At 55.3% G+C, this 4313-nt stretch overlaps 1 protein-coding gene across 1 annotated transcript in view; it reads right to left on the bottom strand.

The window, feature by feature from the left end:
• INPP5A (inositol polyphosphate-5-phosphatase, 40kDa) overlaps positions 1-4313 on the bottom strand; it is a 109579-nt gene that overhangs the window by 96405 nt on the left and 8861 nt on the right. The window lies entirely within an intron of this gene.

A 4313-nucleotide genomic window follows, 5' to 3' on the forward strand; every position in this document is an offset into this window, starting at 1 on the left:
TCTGAGGTTACTGATATTTCTCCCGGCAATCTTGATTCCAGCTTGTGCTTCATCCAGCCCAGCATTTCGCATGATGTATTCTGCATGGAAGTTAAATAAGCAGGGTGACAATATATAGTCTTGACTTACTCCTTTCCCGATTCGGAACCAGTCCATTGTTCCATGTCCAGTTCTAACTGCTGCTTCTTGACCTGCATACAGGTTTCTCAAGAGGTAGGTCAGGTGTCCTGGTATTCCTATCTCTTGAAGAATTTTCCACAGTTTAATGTGATCCACACAGTCAAAGGCTTTGGCGTAGTCAATAAAGCAGAAGTAGGTGTTTTTCTGGAACTCTCTTGCTTTCTCGATGATAAAGCGGATGTTGGCAATCTGATCTCTGGTTTGTGTGCCTTTTTTAAATCCAGCTTGAGCAAAGACATTAACGTGTTTCATCAGATGTGCAGCCACTATTTCATTCTGGTGCTGCTGTGTATGTTCACATTTAATATAAAGGTGTTCTCACAGCGCCCTGTGTGCTGCACACTGACTACATTCACTTACATCAGGTAACACTCACACTTCTGTGCGCTCCTCACAGCTTCCCAAAGAGCCCGTCACGCCTTCTGCCCAGATGCAGGCCGGCTTCCTCCCTTTAGTCTGTAGAACTCTGCTTCCTCCATGGCCCTACGATGAGGACCTTCACCGCCATTCTGCAGGCAGGCCCGGCGCCCCGCCCCCGTCCAGGGTCCCGGCAGGAAAGCATCTCATCTCCCAGGAGCTGCACCGTCAGGCTCGGGGCACGAGTGCTCGTTACAGAAGCTCCTTCCACTCAGCTTGCCGGAAGCTTTCATCAGAAATGGTTATAGAATTTCAGCAAACGCTTTTCCGGCATGTGCTGAGATGATGGTGTAGTTTTTCTTCACAGTTGGTTGACTTGGGTGATCTTATCTATTAATTTTTGAACGTTACACAGGCTTGAGCCCCTTGGTGCTCACGCATAACTTTTTGATGCGCCGCTGTTTCTATGCGTGTGTGCGCATGCACATGCATGTGCGCGCGTGCCTGTGTGCATGCGTGTGCATCTCTGTGTGCATGTGTGCATGTGCACGTGTACATCTGTGTGTGCATGTGTGTGCATGCGTAGGTGGGTGTGTGCGCACATGTGTGGGCATGCATGTGTGCATCTCTGTGTGCGTGTGCATGCGCGCACATGTGTGTGTGCGTGTGTGTGCATGTGTGCACATGTGTGCATCTGTGTGTGCGTGTGTGTGCATGCGCACACGTGTGCGTGTGTGCGTCTGTGTGCGTGTGTGCGTCTGTGTGCGTGTGTGTGCGTGCGTCTGTGTGTGTGTTGCATGCATTGTTACACACGTAAATAGCTCTACATGCTTGACTTGCTGAAGTCCCTTGAACTCGGGCGTTTACTCCACGCAGGAGACAGACCTGTGTTCTCACCAAGACGACTCTGTCCGCCTTTGCTGTCAGGGCACTGCTCGCATCACAGCGTCACGTGTTTCAAGCTTCTTGAAAAGCTCGACAGAAACGTCAGTGTGTCTTGCTTAAATGTTTGACAGAACTTATCAGTGTTGAGGAAAGCTTTAATAAAGAGCTCGTTTATTTCTTCTCGACTTAGCTTCCTTTGCTTTTCCAAAAACATCTTCCTTTCATGTAAGTGTCCAGATTTATTGGCAAAAAGTTGTTCATGATCATTCCTTTACTATCTTTTTATTGTCTACAGGATTTTCAGTGACCATTCCCCAATGTCAAATTTCTGAAATTGATTATTCTTTAATTCTTATCTTCTACTTTCAGAAATTAGATATAGAAGAGCAAATTAAATGGAAAGTAGTCAAGAAAAAGGAAAAAAAAGAACAGTGAAAAAGAAAACAACGGACAGAATCAGTAAAATCAGAAGCAGCCCCCGAGGTCAGCACAGCTAGGGAACCGCTAACCGTCCCATGGGCAGAAGGGTCTGATGTCCCTGCATCTTCGCCTACCTGCTCATTTCTTTTTATTGGTTGTAAACATCAAATTGTGCATTCCAGCTCACTGGACACTAGCCTGGACGTCCTCTCGGGCTTTAACTGGCCAGTACAGCCTGGCCCCTGATCCCTGCAGCCACACTGTTCTGTCCTGCCCACTGCCTGAGGTCTGAAAACCAGTGTTTCTTACACATTTTCTGGTTTTAATTTGTTTAAGACAGGACGGGAAATTTGGTACCTGTTTCTGTGTGTACCCAGGTTCGATCCCTAGGTTGGGAAGATGCCGTGGAGAAGGGAATGGCTACCCACTCCAGTGTTCTTGCCTGGAGAAGCCCATGGACAGAGGAGCCTGGCGGGCTACAGTCCACGGGGCCGCAAAGAGTCGGACACAAATGAGTGACTTTCACTTTTCACTTGCTCCATGTTAGCTGGAAGCAGATAATACTCATCACGTTATTTTTTTAATTATTGCCAGGGAAAATTGTGAAAGGCTTTCAAATGGGCATAACAGACTAGAGGCGCCTTGCCCCTGTCTGGGTTCTTTCAACCTTAGTGACCCCCGAGCTGTTGTACAGTCCCGTGAACTCTGAACTCCAGCAGCATTGCAAGGATTCAGGACCGCAGGACGCCAGTGTCCAGAGAAGCACAGCTCGCGCCTGGCCAGCCCTCCCTTTGGCATTGCTGAAAGGAGAGGCCGGTGTTCCCCCTTTGGACTCTTCTTTGAACCAGTTTTAACACCTTACTGGTTCTCTCGTCAGTAAATAACAAATATCTATTATCTCAATAAAGAGTCGTCACCACTTGCTCATTTCTCGTGTCTGTGTGTGAGCCAGCGCCCCACGTGCCGTCAACACGTGCGCAGCCCTGTGACCAGCGAGGGCGGCACCTTCTCCCTGGGACGCACAGACGTTGGGCGGGAGGCTCTGACGTCAAACTCGAGGCAGAATTCGGGGGGCGGCATTTATTTATCCTCATATCTGCGCAGTTCCTCACTCTCATCCAGAGAGCTGAGCACACCCCGTGCACACACACTCCTGGTCCCCGGGCCAAGGCGTGTGTTCCGGGGAGGAGGCGGGCGCCCGGACACTGACTTGGAGGGAAATGCCTGCCCGCCCCCTGGGCTCCGCTTTGGGGTATAGCCGCCGGGCTGCATGTGCAGCCAGGAGGCTCTGAAGGGACGCCTCCCGCCTGCTCCCAGGGGGCTGTCACCGCCAGGACCCCTCTGAGCCTGGACCCAGGGCCACTACCCGCCACCACCCCAACATACTCCCACCGCGTCTCACACCTGCCGGGGCCAGCTGTGCAAAGCAAACAAAAGTGACGGAGAGCGGAGGCCGACGGTGGAGACGGGGCCCAGCACTCCGGGCCTCTCCCTCCACAGTCAGCCCGGGCAGCCGCTGGGGCCTGAGCACGCCTCCGAGGTGACCTCTCCAGGAAAGGGGCCTCGCCCGGCCCACTGGGCCAGCTGCCTGCCGAAAGCTGACCCCACAGTTCAGCCGGGCCAGGCTTCGGCCAGGGACCCTGAGGCCGCTGCCCACTTGGGCGGGTGAAATGCGGGGAAGGACGGGCTCGGAATGCCCCGTGACAGGAACAAGGCCCATGCCCTGCTAGACGCGCCCCTGGCACCTCGCGCCCCCCACCCTCCTGGGCCTCGGGTGGGAACCCGTCCCCCTTGGCCAAGACCATCGTCCCCTCCGACAGCCCAGGCCCTTCCTGCCGGACCCCGGGCCTCTCGGTTCCAGAGAGGACTTGCTGCCCCTCCCTGGCCTTCACCGTGGCTGGTACATCTGGGGGTGTGGACCACCCACACCAGCAGACTGGACAAGCAGCTGCCCCCTGTGCCAGTGTGGATGGCAGGAGTCGGGGGACAGCCCAGACACAGAAGGACATGGAGCGGACCCGCTGAGGCTCAGCGCCTGGGACCACCTGACTCCTGCACCTCCTCCTGCCATCAAAGCACCCGCACCTGCCCCGCAGACCCACCGCAAAAGCGCCCCGCGCCGTCGGCCATGCTGTCCCCGCCCGGCTCCCTGCTCTGTGGCCCCGCCAGCCTCCAGGTGCCACAGTCCCCCAGCAGCCCTGGCCGAGCAGGACGTCGTTTGCCCACCAGTTCCCAGTGGCCTCTCAGATGCCCCACAGGGGGTCCCATGCGCGTCACCGCCTGGGGAACACAGGCTCCAGGAGCAGAGCCCTCTGTCGACACCGCAGAGCTGACGTCCCGGCGAGAGCTGAGCACAGACGTGGGGCCCTCGGGGAGCTGGGAAGGAGCGGCTTGCCTGTCAGGCCTCGCCTGGAGCCTCTGGCCACGGTCCAGCCCAGCGTCAGCATGCATCCTGCCCAGACCCCCGGGCC

This window comes from Bison bison, unplaced genomic scaffold, assembly GCF_000754665.1.
Source record: "Bison bison bison isolate TAMUID 2011002044 unplaced genomic scaffold, Bison_UMD1.0 scf7180017864456, whole genome shotgun sequence".
Taxonomy (NCBI): Eukaryota; Metazoa; Chordata; class Mammalia; order Artiodactyla; family Bovidae; genus Bison; species Bison bison.